We start from the raw sequence: 20,424 nt of genomic DNA on the forward strand, positions 1-20,424 counted from the left end.
GGAAGAGAAGAGGGAGAGGGCTAGGAGAGAAGAAGAGAAGAGGGAGAGGGCTAGGAGAGAAGAAGAGAAGAGGGAGAGGGCTAGGAGACAGGAAGAGAAGAGGGGGGTGGAAGAAAAGCAGAGAAACAGACTCTTTCTTGTTCCTCCTCTGTATTTCATATGCTGCGATTCAATTTGTCTTTCAGAGCGAAAATCCATTTCTGATGACAATCTTGCCCGGACCCTAAATGAAAGGTTCTCTTTACGTTCCAAATGGCAGCCTATTCTCTGTATAGTGCACTAGTTTTGACCAGACCCCCCATGGGCCCTAGTCAAACGTAGTGCACTATTCCGGGAATAGGGTGCCATTTGGGATGTATGGTATGAGTTCCAGAGTCCTGGGAAAGTTGCTGCTAATCTTGGCAAAATGAATCATTCACACTGTTATTTGGACATCTGTGTTAACGTTCCCCCTCTCTTCTTCCCCCCTCCTCCTCCCCAACTTGCACTCATTTGTGAAGTTTTTATTACAAGTCTAGCAGGTTGCTGGAGAGTCGGAGGAAGGAGGAATGTTGTGTTGGAAAGGGAAGGGAATAGCAAGGCCAACAATGTTACAGTGCTGCTTCAATACATAGTCAGGAGAGGGGTAGTTAGGAGAGGGGTAGTCAGGAGAGGGGTAGTCAGGAGAGGGGTAGTCAGGAGAGGGGTAGTTAGGAGAGGGGTAGTCAGGAGAGGGGTAGTCAGGAGAGGGGTAGGTAGTTAGGAGAGGGGTAGTTAGGAGAGGGGTAGTCAGGAGAGGGGTAGTTAGGAGAGGGGTAGTCAGGAGAGGGGTAGTCAGGAGAGGGGTAGTTAGGAGAGGGGTAGTTAGGAGAGAGGTAGTTAGGAGAGGGGTAGTTAGGAGAGGGGTAGTTAGGAGAGGGGTAGTTAGGAGAGAGGTAGTTAGGAGAGGGGTAGTTAGGAGAGGGGTAGGCAGGAGAGAGGTAGTTAGGAGAGGGGAAGTTAGGAGAGGGGTAGGCAGGATAGGTGTATGTTGCATTCCTCCTCTCCTAAGACTTCCACAGGCCCCAGTATATACTACAAAACGGGCTTCTCCTAAAGACTACCACCGGTCCTGATGGAGGCCTGCAGGCTTGCAGCATGATGCATATGACATCAGGCCAGAACAGAAGAACAGCTGCCTCGTGTCAGGTCTCCTTTACCTCAGGCCGTCACTAAAGTCGGATTTATTAACTTTCCTCCTCCCCTAGTTTTCAGGGATTCTTTTCACAGTCACAACGTGAATTAAGAGAACGGAAACTACAACGCTTTCATGGATTTTGAAAGTACCCCAGAGAATTGTTTGAATATATTTCCATTACGATAGAGTATATCCCTGTAAACAACATTGTAAACAACACTGTAAACAGCAATCTAAAAAACACTGTAAATAGCAATGTAAACAACACTGTAAACAGCAATGTAAACAACACTGTAAACAACACTGTAAATAGCAATGTAAACAACACTGTAAACAGCAATTTAAACAACAATGTAAACAACACTGTAAACAGCAATTTAAACAACAATGTAAACAACACTGTAAACAACACTGTACACAACACTGTAAACAGCAATCTAAACAACATGGTAAACAGCAATGTAAACAACACTGTAAACAGCTATTTAAACAACAATGTAAACAACACTGGAAACAGCAATGTAAACAACACTGTAAACAGCAATGTAAACAACACTGTAAACAACACTGTAAACAACATGGTAAACAGCAATGTAAACAACACTGTAAACAACACTGTAAACAACAATGTAAACAACACTGTAAGCAACAACACTTCACAACAACAGAAACCGAGGAAGCGAGTCAAATGTGTGAAATAACAATGTCAACAACAACAGTGTAAACAACAACCGTGTAAACAACAATAGTGCAAACAACAACATGAATAATCTGTGTGATGTGTGAAACAACAGTGTGTTGAATGGGCGGGGTGGGTCTCGATAAGAAATGTCTATGATCAATACAAAGTTAATGAATGAAGTGTACTAGCGGACAGCTGGGACGTATGGATTTCTGGAAAGCACATGACCGTGATTTCGGCCTCCCAATTTCACAGCTACATATCTGAGCAAATTATTTCAATACCTTTCAATTAACTTCAGGTTACAATTAATTTATATTTAAATGTATTGACCCCCCCAACAATCTATTATGTTTCCTGTATCACCGTCTACAAACAACCTCCATTCCTCACACACGTTGAAGTTAGATATTGTGTCTGTGGAAATGGGTTGACATGAAACCCTAGAAGGCAACAAAAGGAAAGGACATTCAACAAAAGGAAAGGACATTCAACAAAAGGAAAGGACATTCAACAAAAGGAAAGGACATTCAACAAAAGGAAAGGACATTCAACAAAAGGAAAGGACATTCAACAATAGGAAAGGACATTCAACAATAGGAAAGGACATTCAACAAAAGGAAAGGACATTCAACAAAAGGAAAGGACATTCAACAAAAGGAAAGGACATTCAACAAAAGGAAAGGACATTCAACAAAAGGAAAGGACATTCAACAAAAGGAAAGGACATTCAACAAAAGGAAAGGACATTCAACAATAGGAAAGGACATTCAACAATAGGAAAGGACATTCAACAATAGGAAAGGACATTCAACAAAAGGAAAGGACATTCAACAAAAGGAAAGGACATTCAACAAAAGGAAAGGACATTCAACAAAAGGAAAGGACATTCAACAAAAGGAAAGGACATTCAACAAAAGGAAAGGACATTCAACAATAGGAAAGGACATTCAACAATAGGAAAGGACATTCAACAATAGGAAAGGACATTCAACAAAAAGGAAAGGACATTCAACAAAAGGAAAGGACATTCAACAAAAGGAAAGGACATTCAACAATAGGAAAGGACATTCAACAATAGGAAAGGACATTCAACAAAAGGAAAGGACATTCAACAAAAGGAAAGGACATTCAACAATAGGAAAGGACATTCAACAATAGGAAAGGACATTCAACAAAAGGAAAGGACATTCAACAATAGGAAAGGACATTCAACAATAGGAAAGGACATTCAACAATAGGAAAGGACATCCAACAAAAGCGAGAACATTTATACGGAAAAAAAGGAAGAGTATGAATTGCTTTGGAACCTTTGAGGTACTGTACACTGACACCCCAACACACACACACACACACACAAACACACACACACACACACTTTCACACATACACACACACCCCAACAGACACACACATACACACACACACTTTCACACATATACACACACACACACACACACACTTTCACACATACACTTTCAGACAGACACACACACACACACACATACACACACACACACTTTCAGACAGACACACACACACACATACACACACACACACACTTTCACACTCACCACATACGTTAATACTACTTTCTATTATTTATCCTGTTGCCTTGTCACTTTACCCCTACATCATACACATCTACATAGCTACCTTAATTACCTGGTAGTCCTACACGTCGACTCTGTACTGGTACTTACCGTATATAGCCATGTTAAATAGCCATGTTAAATAGCCATGTTAAATAGCCATGTTATATAGCCATGTTATATAGCCATGTTATTTAGCCATGTTATATAGCCATGTTATATGTTGGCTATATAACATGGCTATATAACATGGCTTAATAACATGGCTAAATAACATGGCTATATAACATGGCTAAATAACATGGCTAAATAACATGGCTAAATAACATGGCTATATAACATGGCTAAATAACATGGCTAAATAACATGGCTAAATAACATGGCTATATAACATGGCTAAATAACATGGCTAAATAACATGGCTAAATAACATGGCTATATAACATGGCTATATAACATGGCTATATAACATGGCTATATAATATGGCTAAATAACATGGCTATATAACATGGCTATATAACATGGCTATATAACATGGCTAAATAACATGGCTATATAACATGGCTATATATTACATGGCTATATATTACATGGCTAAATAACATGGCTATATAACATAGCTAAATAACATGGCTATATAACATGGCTATTTAACATGGCTATTTAACATGGCTATATAACATGGCTAAATAACATGGCTATATAACATGGCTATATAACATGGCTATATAACATGGCAATATTTCATGGCTATATAACATGGCTAAATAACATGGCTATATAACATGGCTAAATAACATGGCTATATAACATGGCTATATAATATGGCTAAATAACATGGCTAAATAACATGGCTATATAACATGGCTATATAACATGGCTAAATAACATGGCTATATAACATGGCTATATAACATGGCTATATAACATGGCTAAATAACATGGCTATATAACATGGCTAAATAACATGGCTATATAACATGGCTATATAACATGGCTATATACGGTAATAACATGGCTATATAACATGGCTATATAACATGGCTATATAACATGGCTAAATAACATGGCTATATAACATGGCTTAATAACATGGCTAAATAACATGGCTATATAACATGGCTATATAACATGGCTTAATAACATGGCTAAATAACATGGCTATATAACATGGCTATATAACATGGCTATATACGGTAATAACATGGATATATAACATGGCTATATAACATGGCTTAATAACATGGCTAAATAACATGGCTATATAACATGGCTATATAACATGGCTATATAACATGGCTATATACGGTAATAACATGGCTATATAACATGGCTAAATAACATGGCTATATAACATGGCTATATAACATGGCTATATAACATGGCTATATAACAAGGCAATATTTCATGGCTATATAACATGGCTAAATAACATGGCTATATAACATGGCTAAATAACATGGCTATATAACATGGCTATATAATATGGCTAAATAACATGGCTATATAACATGGCTATATAACATGGCTAAATAACATGGCTATATAACATGGCTATATAACATGGCTATATAACATGGCTAAATAACATGGCTATATAACATGGCTATATATTACATGGCTAAATAACATGGCTATATAACATAGCTAAATAACATGGCTATATAACATGGCTATTTAACATGGCTAAATAACATGGCTATATAACATGGCTAAATAACATGGCTATATAACATGGCTATATAACATGGCTATATACGGTAATAACATGGCTATATAACATGGCTATATAACATGGCTATATAACATGGCTATATAACATGGCTAAATAACATGGCTATATAACATGGCTTAATAACATGGCTAAATAACATGGCTATATAACATGGTTATATAACATGGCTTAATAACATGGCTAAATAACATGGCTATATAACATGGCTATATACGGTAATAACATGGCTATATAACATGGATATATAACATGGCTTAATAACATGGCTAAATAACATGGCTATATAACATGGCTATATAACATGGCTATATAACATGGCTATATAAGGTAATAACATGGCTATATAACATGGCTATATAACATGGCTATATAACATGGCTATATAACATGGCTAAATAACATGGCTATATAACATGGCTATATAACATGGCTATATACGGTAATAACATGGCTATATAACATGGCTATATAACATGGCCAAATAACATGGCTATATAACATGGCTATATAACATGGCTATATAACATGGCTATTTAACATGGCTAAATAACATGGCTATATAACATGGCTATATAACATGGCTATATACGGTAATAACATGGCTATATAACATGGCTAAATAACATGGCCAAATAACATGGCTATATAACATGGCTATATAACATGGCTATATAACATGGCTATATAACATGGCCATATAACATGGCTAAATAACATGGCTATATAACATGGCTATATAATATGGCTAAATAACATGGCTATATAACATGGCTAAATAACATGGCTATATAACATGGCTATATATTACATGGCTAAATAACATGGCTATATAACATAGCTAAATAACATGGCTATATAACATGGCTATATAACATGGCTATATAACATGGCTATATAACATGGCTATATACGGTAATAACATGGCTATATAACATGGCTATATAACATGGCTATATAACATGGCTATATAACATGGCAATATTTCATGGCTATATAACATGGCTAAATAACATGGCTAAATAACATGGCTATATAACATGGCTATAAAACATGGCTAAATAACATGGCTAAATAACATGGCTATATAACATGGCTATATAACATGGCTAAATAACATGGCTATATAATATGGCTAAATAACATGGCTATATAACATGGCTATATAACATGGCTAAATAACATGGCTATATAACATGGCTATATAACATGGCTATATAACATGGCTAAATAACATGGCTTTATAACATGGCTATATATTACATGGCTAAATAACATGGCTATATAACATAGCTAAATAACATGGCTATATAACATGGCTATTTAACATGGCTAAATAACATGGCTATATAACATGGCTAAATAACATGGCTATATAACATGGCTATATACGGTAATAACATGGCTATATAACATGGCTATATAACATGGCTAAATAACATGGCTAAATAACATGGCTATATAACATGGTTATATAACATGGCTTAATAACATGGCTAAATAACATGGCTATATAACATGGCTATATACGGTAATAACATGGCTATATAACATGGATATATAACATGGCTTAATAACATGGCTAAATAACATGGCTATATAACATGGCTATATAACATGGCTATATAACATGGCTATATAAGGTAATAACATGGCTATATAACATGGCTATATAACATGGCTATATAACATGGCTATATAACATGGCTAAATAACATGGCTATATAACATGGCTATATAACATGGCTATATACGGTAATAACATGGCTATATAACATGGCTATATAACATGGCCAAATAACATGGCTATATAACATGGCTATATAACATGGCTATATAACATGGCTATTTAACATGGCTAAATAACATGGCTATATAACATGGCTATATAACATGGCTATATACGGTAATAACATGGCTATATAACATGGCTAAATAACATGGCCAAATAACATGGCTATATAACATGGCTATATAACATGGCTATATAACATGGCTATATAACATGGCCATATAACATGGCTAAATAACATGGCTATATAACATGGCTATATAATATGGCTAAATAACATGGCTATATAACATGGCTAAATAACATGGCTATATAACATGGCTATATATTACATGGCTAAATAACATGGCTATATAACATAGCTAAATAACATGGCTATATAACATGGCTATATAACATGGCTATATAACATGGCTATATAACATGGCTATATACGGTAATAACATGGCTATATAACATGGCTATATAACATGGCTATATAACATGGCTATATAACATGGCAATATTTCATGGCTATATAACATGGCTAAATAACATGGCTAAATAACATGGCTATATAACATGGCTATAAAACATGGCTAAATAACATGGCTAAATAACATGGCTATATAACATGGCTATATAACATGGCTAAATAACATGGCTATATAATATGGCTAAATAACATGGCTATATAACATGGCTATATAACATGGCTAAATAACATGCTATATAACATGGCTATATAACATGGCTATATAACATGGCTAAATAACATGGCTTTATAACATGGCTATATATTACATGGCTAAATAACATGGCTATATAACATAGCTAAATAACATGGCTATATAACATGGCTATTTAACATGGCTAAATAACATGGCTATATAACATGGCTAAATAACATGGCTATATAACATGGCTATATACGGTAATAACATGGCTATATAACATGGCTATATAACATGGCTAAATAACATGGCTATATAACATGGCTTAATAACATGGCTAAATAACATGGCTATATAACATGGCTATATAACATGGCTATATAACATGGCTATATAACATGGCTATATAACATGGCTATATAACATGGCTATATAACATGGCTAATAACATGGCTAAATAACATGGCTATATAACATGGCTATATAACATGGCTATATAACATGGCTATATAACATGGCTATATAACATGGCTATATAATATGGCTAAATAACATGGCTATATAACATGGCTATATAACATGGCTAAATAACATGGCTATATAACATGGCTAAATAACATGGCTATATAACATGGCTAAATAACATGGCTATATAACATGGCTATATAACATGGCTATATAACATGGCTAAATAACATGGCTATATAACATGGCTATATATTACATGGCTAAATAACATGGCTATATAACATAGCTAAATAACATGGCTATATAACATGGCTATTTAACATGGCTAAATAACATGGCTATATAACATGGCTAAATAACATGGCTATATAACATGGCTATATAACATGGCTATATACGGTAATAACATGGCTATATAACATGGCTATATAACATGGCTAAATAACATGGCTATATAACATGGCTTAATAACATGGCTAAATAACATGGCTATATAACATGGCTATATAACATGGCTATATAACATGGCTTAATAACATGGCTAAATAACATGGCTAAATAACATGGCTATATAACATGGCTATATAACATGGCTATATACGGTAATAACATGGCTATATAACATGGCTATATAACATGGCTTAATAACATGGCTAAATAACATGGCTATATAACATGGCTATATAACATGGCTATATATAATAACATGGCTATATAACATGGCTATATAACATGGCTAAATAACATATATAACATGGCTATATAACATGGCTATATAACATAAAATAACATGGCTATATAACATGGCTATATAACATGGCTATATAACATGGCTATTTAACATGGCTAAATAACATGGCTATATAACATGGCTATATAACATGGCTATATAAGGTAATAACATGGCTATATAACATGGCTAAATAACATGGCTAACATGGCTATATAACATGGCTATATAACATGGCTAAATAACATGGCTAAATAACATGGCTATATAACATGGCTATATAACATGGCTATATAACATGGCTAAATAACATGGCTATATAACATGGCTATATAACATGGCTATATAACATGGCTATATAACATGGCTAAATAACATGGCTATATAACATGGCTATATAACATGGCTAAATAACATGGCTATATAACATGGCTATATTACATGGCTAAATAACATGGCTATATAACATGGCTAAATAACATAACATGGCTATATAACATGGCTATATAACATGGCTATATAACATGGCTATATAACATGGCTATATAATAACATGGCTATATAACATGGCTATATAACATGGCTATATAACATGGCTATATAACATGGCTATATAACATGGCTAAATAACATGGCTATATAACATGGCTAAATAACATGGCTATATAATATGGCTAAATAACATGGCTATATAACATGGCTAAATAACATGGCTATATAACATGGCTATATAACATGGCTATATAACATGGCTAAATAACATGGCTATATAACATGGCTATATATTACATGGCTAAATAACATGGCTATATAACATAGCTAAATAACATGGCTATATAACATGGCTATTTAACATGGCTAAATAACATGGCTATATAACATGGCTAAATAACATGGCTAAATAACATGGCTATATAACATGGCTATATAACATGGCTAAATAACATGGCTATATAATATGGCTAAATAACATGGCTATATAACATGGCTATATAACATGGCTAAATAACATGGCTATATAACATGGCTATATAACATGGCTATATAACATGGCTAAATAACATGGCTTTATAACATGGCTATATATTACATGGCTATATAACATAGCTAAATAACATGGCTATATAACATGGCTATTTAACATGGCTAAATAACATGGCTATATAACCTGGCTAAATAACATGGCTATATAACATGGCTATATAACATGGCTATATAAATAACATGGCTATATAACATGGCTATATAACATGGCTAAATAACATGGCTATATAACATGGCTTAATAACATGGCTAAATAACATGGCTAAATAACATGGCTATATAACATGGCTATATAACATGCTATATAACATGGCTATATATGGTAATAACATGGCTATATAACATGGCTATATAACATGGCTCAATAACATGGCTAAATAACATGGCTATATAACATGGCTATATAACATGGCTATATAACATGGCTATATACGGTAATAACATGGCTATATAACATGGCTATATAACATGGCTATATAACATGGCTATATAATATGGCTAAATAACATGGCTATATAACATGGCTAAATAACATGGCTATATAACATGGCTAAATAACATGGCTATATAACATGGCTAAATAACATGGCTAAATAACATGGCTATATAACATGGCTATATAACATGGCTATATAACATGGCTATATATTACATGGCTAAATAACATGGCTATATAACATAGCTAAATAACATGGCTATATAACATGGCTATTTAACATGGCTAAATAACATGGCTATATAACATGGCTAAATAACATGGATATATAACATGGCTATATAACATGGCTATATACGGTAATAACATGGCTATATAACATGGCTATATAACATGGCTATATAACATGGCTAAATAACATGGCTATATAACATGGCTTAATAACATGGCTAAATAACATGGCTATATAACATGGCTATATAACATGGCTATATAACATGGCTTAATAACATGGCTAAATAACATGGCTAAATAACATGGCTATATAACATGGCTATATAACATGGCTATATACGGTAATAACATGGCTATATAACATGGCTATATAACATGGCTTAATAACATGGCTAAATAACATGGCTATATAACATGGCTATATAACATGGCTATATACGGTAATAACATGGCTATATAACATGGCTATATAACATGGCTATATACGGTAATAACATGGCTATATAACATGGCTATATAACATGGCCAAATAACATGGCTATATAACATGGCTATATAACATGGCTATATAACATGGCTATTTAACATGGCTAAATAACATGGCTATATAACATGGCTATATAACATGGCTATATAACATGGCTATATAAGGTAATAACATGGCTATATAACATGGCTAAATAACATGGCCAAATAACATGGCTATATAACATGGCTAAATAACATGGCTAAATAACATGGCTAAATAACATGGCTATATAACATGGCTATATAACATGGCTATATAACATGGCCATATAACATGGCTAAATAACATGGCTATATAACATGGCTATATAATATGGCTAAATAACATGGCTATATAACATGGCTATATAACATGGCTAAATAACATGGCTATATTACATGGCTAAATAACATGGCTATATAACATAGCTAAATAACATGGCTATATAACATGGCTATATAACATGGCTATATAACATGGCTATATAACATGGCTATATAACGGGCAATAACATGGCTATATAACATGGCTATATAACATGGCTATATAACATGGCTATATAACATGGCTAAATAACATGGCTATATAACATGGCTAAATAACATGGCTATATAACATGGCTAAATAACATGGCTATATAACATGGCTATATAACATGGCTATATAACATGGCTATATAACATGGCTATATAACATGGCTATATAACATGGCTAAATAACATGGCTATATAACATGGCTAAATAACATGGCTATATAACATGGCTAAATAACATGGCTATATAACATGGCTAAATAACATGGCTAAATAACATGGCTAAATAACATGGCTATATAACATGGCTATTTAACATGGCTATATAACATGGCTATATAACGGTAATAACATGGCTATATAACATGGCTATATAACATGGCTATATAACATGGTAAATAACATGGCTATATAACATGGCTATATAACATGGCTATATAACATGGCTAAATAACATGGCTATATAACATGGCTAACATGGCTATATAAATAACATGGCTATATAACATGGCTATATAACATGGCATATATAACATGGCTATATAACATGGCTATATACGGTAATAACATGGCTATATAACATGGCTATATAACATGGCTATATAACATGGCTATATAACATGGCTATATAACATGGCTATATAACATGGCTATATAACATGGCTAAATAACATGGCTAAATAACATGGCTATATAACATGGCTAAATAACATGGCTAAATAACATGGGCTATATAACATGGCTAAATAACATGGCTAAATAACATGGCTATATAACATGGCTATATAACATGGCTATATAACAATATAACATGGCTATATAACATGGCTATATAATATGGCTAAATAACATGGCTATATAACATGGCTATATAACATGGCTAAATAACATGGCTATATAACATGGCTATATATTACATGGCTAAATAACATGGCTATATAACATGGCTATATAACATGGCTATATAACATGGCTATATAACATGGCTATATACGGTAATAACATGGCTATATAACATGGCTATATAACATGGCTATATAACATGGCTATATTTCATGGCTATATAACATGGCTAAATAACATGGCTAAATAACATGGCTATATAACATGGCTATATAACATGGCTATATAACATGGCTAAATAACATGGCTATATAATATGGCTAAATAACATGGCTATATAACATGGCTAAATAACATGGCTATATAACATGGCTATATAACATGGCTATATAACATGGCTAAATAACATGGCTATATAATGGCTATATTACATGGCTAAATAACATGGCTATATAACATAGCTAAATAACATGGCTATATAACATGGCTATTTAACATGGCTAAATAACATGGCTATATAACATGGCTAAATAACATGGCTATATAACATGGCTATATACGGTAATAACATGGCTATATAACATGGCTATATAACATGGCTATATAACATGGCTAAATAACATGGCTATATAACATGGCTTAATAACATGGCTAAATAACATGGCTATATAACATGGCTATATAACATGGCTATATAACATGGCTATATAACATGGCTATATAACATGGTTATATACGGTAATAACAACATGGCTATATAACATGGCTATATAACATGGCTAAATAACATGGCTAATAACATGGCTATATAACATGGCTATATAACATGGCTATATAACATGGCTAAATAACATGGCTATATAACATGGCTATATAACATGGCTATATAACATGGCTAAATAACATGGCTATATAACATAGCTAAATAACATGGCTATATAACATGGCTATTTAACATGGCTAAATAACATGGCTATATAACATGGCTAAATAACATGGCTATATAACATGGCTATATAACATGGCTATATACGGTAATAACATGGCTATATAACATGGCTATATAACATGGCTATATAACATGGCTAAATAACATGGCTATATAACATGGCTTAATAACATGGCTAAATAACATGGCTATATAACATGGCTATATAACATGGCTATATAACATGGCTATATACGGTAATAACATGGCTATATAACATGGCTATATAACATGGCTTAATAACATGGCTAAATAACATGGCTATATAACATGGCTATATAACATGGCTATATAACATGGCTAAATAACATGGCTATATAACATGGCTATATAACATGGCTATATAACATGGCTAAATAACATGGCTATATAACATGGCTATATATTACATGGCTAAATAACATGGCTATATAACATGGCTATATAACATGGCTATATAACATGGCTATTTAACATGGCTAAAACATGGCTAACATGGGCTATATAACATGGCTATATAACATGGCTATATAACATGGCTATATAACATGGTATATAACATGGCTATATAACATGGCTATATAACATGGCTAAATAACATGGCTATATAACATGGCTTAATAACATGGCTAAATAACATGGCTATATAACATGGCTATATAACATGGCTATATAACATGGCTATATACGGTAATAACATGGCTATATAACATGGCTATATAACATGACTCAATAACATGGCTAAATAACATGGCTAAATAACATGGCTAAATAACATGGCTATATAACATGGCTATATAACATGGCTATATAACATGGCCATATAACATGGCTAAATAACATGGCTATATAACATGGCTATATAATATGGCTAAATAACATGGCTATATAACATGGCTATATAACATGGCTAAATAACATGGCTATATAACATGGCTATATATTACATGGCTAAATAACATGGCTATATAACATGGCTATATAACATGGCTATATAACATGGCTATATACGGTAATAACATGGCTATATAACATGGCTATATAACATGGCTATATAACATGGCTATATAACAAATAACATGGCTATATAACATGGCTATATAACATGGCTAAATAACATGGCTATATATATACATGGCTAAATAACATGGCTATATAACATGGCTAAATAACATGGCTATATAACATGGCTATATAACATGGCTATATAACATGGCTAAATAACATGGCTATATAACATGGCTATATATTACATGGCTAAATAACATGGCTATATAACATAGCTAAATAACATGGCTATATAACATGGCTATTTAACATGGCTAAATAACATGGCTATATAACATGGCTAAATAACATGGCTATATAACATGGCTATATACGGTAATAACATGGCTATATAACATGGCTATATAACATGGCTAAATAACATGGCTATATAACATGGCTTAATAACATGGCTAAATAACATGGCTATATAACATGGCTATATAACATGGCTATATACAGTAATAACATGGCTATATAACATGGCTATATAACATGGCTCAATAACATGGCTATATAACATGGCTATATAACATGGCTAAATAACATGGCTAAATAACATGGCTATATAACATGGCTATATACGGTAATAACATGGCTATATAACATGGCTATATAACATGGCTATATAACATGGCTATATAACATGGCAATATTTCATGGCTATATAACATGGCTAAATAACATGGCTATATAACATGGCTAAATAACATGGCTATATAATATGGCTAAATAACATGGCTATATAACATGGCTATATAACATGGCTAAATAACATGGCTATATAACATGGCTATATAACATGGCTATATAACATGGCTATATAACATGGCTAAATAACATGGCTATATATTACATGGCTAAATAACATGGCTATATAACATAGCTAAATAACATGGCTATATAACATGGCTATTTAACATGGCTAAATAACATGGCTATATAACATGGCTAAATAACATGGCTATATAACATGGCTATATACGGTAATAACATGGCTATATAACATGGCTATATAACATGGCTATATAACATGGCTAAATAACATGGCTATATAACATGGCTTAATAACATGGCTAAATAACATGGCTATATAACATGGCTATATAACATGGCTATATAACATGGCTATATACGGTAATAACATGGCTATATAACATGGCTATATAACATGGCTTAATAACATGGCTAAATAACATGGCTATATAACATGGCTATATAACATGGCTATATAACATGGCTAAATAACATGGCTATATAACATGGCTATATACGGTAATAACATGGCTATATAACATGGCTATATAACATGGCCAAATAACATGGCTATATAACATGGCTATATAACATGGCTATATAACATGGCTAAATAACATGGCTATATAACATGGCTAAATAACATGGCTAAATAACATGGCTATATAACATGGCTAAATAACATGGCTATATAACATGGCTAAATAACATGGCTATATAACATGGCTATATAACATGGCTATATAACATGGCTATATAACATGGCTATATAACATGGCTAAATAACATGGCTATATAACATGGCTATATAACATGGCTATATAACATGGCTATATAACATGGCTATATAACATGGCTATTTAACATGGCTATATACGGTAAGTACCAGTACAGAGTCGATGTGTAGGACTACCAGGTAATTAAGGTAGCTATGTAGATGTGTATGAGGTAGGGGTAAAGTGACAAGGCAACAGGATAAATAATAGAAAGTAGTATTAACGTATGTGGTGAGTGTGAAAGTGTGTGTGTGTGTGTATGTCTGTGTGTGTCTGTCTGAAAGTGTGTGTGTGTGTCTGTGTATGTGTGTGTGTGTGTCTGTCTGAAAGTGTGTGTGTGTATGTGTATGTGTGAAAGTGTGTGTGTGTGTGTGTGTGTGTGTGTGTGTGTGTGTGTGTGTGTGTGTGTGTGTGTGTGTGTGTGTGTGATACTGATGGAAACAAATTAGACAGGAAGCGGCTATAAACAGGAAGAGGCTATAAACAGGAAGAGGCTATAAACAGGAAGAGGCTATAAAGAGGAAGAGGCTATAAACAGGAAGAGGCTATAGACAGGAAGAGGCTATAGACAGGAAGAGGCTATAAAGAGAAAGAGGCTATAAACGGGAAGAGGCTATAGACAGGAAGCGGCTATTAACAGGAAGAGGCTATAAACAGGAAGAGGCTATAAACAGGAAGAGGCTATAGACAGGAAGAGGCTATAAACAGGAAGAGGCTATAGACAGGGAGAGGCTATAAACAGGAAGAGGCTATAAACAGGAAGAGGCTATAAACAGGAAGAGGCTATCAAGGATGTGTGAATGAGGATTGACGAGTATCAGGCTAAAGAGAAAGGCTACTGACTCAGACTCTTGACTCTGGATTCTTCACTCTGACTATGACTGAATATTCTGTTGACTCTGATTATAACTGACTATTGACTCTGACTCTAGACCGACTATGACTATTCTATTGACTCTGACTCGGACTATAGACTGACTATGACTATTCTATTGACTCTGACTCGGACTATAGACTGACTATGACTATTCTATTGACTGACTCGAATTATTGACCGACTATGACTATTCTATTGACTCTGACTATGACTATAGACTGACTATGACTATTCTATTGACTGACTCGAATTATTGACCGACTATGACTATTCTATTGACTCTGACTCTGACTATAGACTGACTATGACTATTCTATTGACTCTGACTATAGACTGACTATGACTCGGACTATTGACTGACTATGACTATTCTATTGACTCTGACTATAGACTGACTATGACTCGGACTATTGACCAACTATGACTATTCTATTGATTCTGACTGTAACTCTGACTATGACTCTGACTCTGACTATAGACTGACTATGACTATTAACTATGACTCTGACTATGACTCTGACTATGACTATTAACTATGACTGACTATAGACTGACTAGGACTATTCTATTGACTCTGATTATGACTCTGACTATAGACTGACTATGACTATTCTATTGATTCTGACTAACTCTGACTATGACTGTAGACTGACTATGACTATTAACTATGACTACCCCTCTGACTACTGACTCTGACAGTCGACTCTTGAATCTTGACCTTTGACTATGACTCTGAGTATAATATTGCCTCCGACTCTGACTATCGACACTGACTGACTATTCTATTGACTCTGACTTCGACTATGACTCTGAATGTGCCAATTATATTGACTTTGACTCAGACTCTGACTATTGACTCAGACTATAACTATGACTCCAACTCTGAAAATTATATTGACTGAATATAACCCCGACAATCAACTCAGACTATGACTCAGACTCTATCTATTGACTCTGACTCACGCTATGAGTATTCTATTGACTCTGACAGTGAGGACTCCAACTATGACTAGTCTATACACTCTGTCTACAACTAATCTCTTGACTCTGACTCAGATTATTCTATTGACTCTGACGCCAACTACGACTCTGATTATGGCTATTATATTACTTAAACTTTGACTATGACACTGACTCCGACTCTGACTATTCTATTGACTCTGACTACAATTCTGGCTGTGCTCTGACTCTGACTATTCGATTGAGTACATGTGATGGAAAGGACTATATCATTGGTGTGGAAGAGGATGATCTAAGATATACACTGGCCCGTTTATTAGGTACACCCATCTAGTACCGAGTCAGACCCCCGTTTTACCACCAGAATAGCCTGAATTCTTCGGGGCATGGATTAGACAATTGGGAAACGTTCCACATGTATGTTGGTCCATGCTGACACCATGGAATCACGCAGTTGCTGCAGATTGGACGGAGGTACACCACCGCCTCCAGCCTGTACCGTTGACACCAGGCAGGACGGGTCCATGGACTCATGCTGCTTATGTTAAATCCTGACTCTGCCATCAGAGATTTGTCGGTCAAGGCAATGTTTTTCCACTCCTCAACAGTCCAGTGTTGGTGATTGCGTTTCCTCTTGTTCTTAGCTGATAGGAGTGGAACCCAGTGTGGTCGTCTGCTGCAATAGCCCATCCGTGACAAGGATCAATGAGTTGTACGTTCCAAGATGCCGTTCCGCACACCACTGTTGTACTGCGACGTTATTTTGTCTGTTTGTGGCCCCGCCTGTTAGCTTTCACGATTCTTGCCATTCTCCTTCGACCTCACATCAAGGAGCTTGTTTTCGCCCACAGGACTACACGCTGACTGGATGTTTTTAGTTTGTCGCACCATTCTCGGGAAATCCTAGATGCTGTCGTGCGTGGAAAAACCCAGGAGGGCGGACGTTTCTGACATACTGGAACCGGTGCAACGGGCCGACGATCATACCACGCTCAATGTCGCTTAGGTCACTCGTTTTGCCCATTCGAACATTTAATGGAACTGTAACTTGTAATGAATTTCCTCCTCTTCTTCCGAAGAGGAGAGGCGAAACGGATCAGAGGACCAATATGCGGCGTGGTAAGTGTCCATGGTTCTTTTTTAATACGTTAAAATACACATGAACAACTGACTACTTCAAACAAGAAATGTGAAACTCAAAACAGTCCTATCTGGTGCAAACACAGAGACAGGAATAATCACCCACAAACACACAGTGAAACCCAGGCTACCTAAGTATGATTCTCAATCAGAGACAACTAATGACACCTGCCTCTGATTGAGAACCATACTAGGCCGAAACATAGAAATACTCAAATCATAGAAAAACAAACATAGACTGCCCACCCAACTCACGCCCTGACCATACTAACTAATTACAAAACACAGGAAATAAAGGTCAGAACGTGACAGTACCCCCCCCAAAGGTGCAGACTCCGGCCGCAAAACCTTGACCTATAGGGGAGGGTCTGGGTGGGCGTCTGTTCGCGGTGGCGGTTCTGGCGCGGGACGCGGACCCCACTTCAACATTGTCTTAGTCCGCCTTATTGTCCGCCTCCGTGGCTTTCTCACCATGGCCACCCCTCTCAATGACCCCACTGGACAGAGGGGCAGCTCGGGACAGAGGGGCAGAAGCTCTGGCGCCTCTGGGCTGAGGGGCTCTGGCGCCTCTGGGCTGAGGGGCTCCGGCAGCGGCGCCGGACAGGCGGGACCCTCCGGCAGCGGCGCCGGACAGGCGGGACCCTCCGGCAGCGGCGCCGGACAGGCGGGACCCTCCGGCAGCGGCGCCGGACAGGCGGGATGCTCCGGCAGCGGCGCCGGACATGCGGGAGGCTCCGGCAGCGGCGCCGGACAGGCGGGACGCTCCGGCAGCGGCGCCGGACAGGCGGGAGGCTCCGGCAGCGGCGCCGGACAGGCGGGACGCTCCGGCAGCGGCGCCGGACAGGCGGGAGGCTCCGGCAGCGGCGCCGGACAGGCGGGACGCTCCGGCAGCGGCGCCGGACAGGCGGGACGCTCCGGCAGCGGCGCCGGACAGGCGGGACCACCTGCAGGGAGGAGACAGAGAGACAAGCCTGGTGCGTGGGGCTGCCACAGGAACCACCAGGCTGGGGAGACCTTCAGGAGGCTTGGTGTTAGGAGGAGCCTGAAAGACCGGGCTGTGGGGGAGCACTGGAGCTCTGGTGCGCAACCTTGGCACCACTTCCCCAGGCTGGATAACTACTCTAGCCCGGACCCTCCAGAGTGCAGGCACAGGTTGAACAGGGCTGTGGGTAAGCACGGGAGATCTAGTGCTTACTACACGCACCTCTCCCTTTGGCTCCACTCCCACATTTGCCCGGCACGAGCGGAGCGCAGGCAGAGGACGCACTGCACCCTCCCAGCGCCCCGGAGACACAGCACGCAGAGCCGGCGCAGGATAACCTGGACCAAAACTGCGTACCGGCGACCAGACCCGCTGAGCAGGCACCATACGCCCTGGCTCAATGCCCACACTCGCATGGCACTTTCGGGGGGCTGCCCTATAGCGCACCGGGCTATGGGCACGCACTGGCGACACCGTGCGCTTAACCGCATAACACAGTGCCTGACCAGTAATGC

This window comes from Oncorhynchus nerka, linkage group LG24, assembly GCF_034236695.1.
Source record: "Oncorhynchus nerka isolate Pitt River linkage group LG24, Oner_Uvic_2.0, whole genome shotgun sequence".
Lineage (NCBI taxonomy): Eukaryota > Metazoa > Chordata > Actinopteri > Salmoniformes > Salmonidae > Oncorhynchus > Oncorhynchus nerka.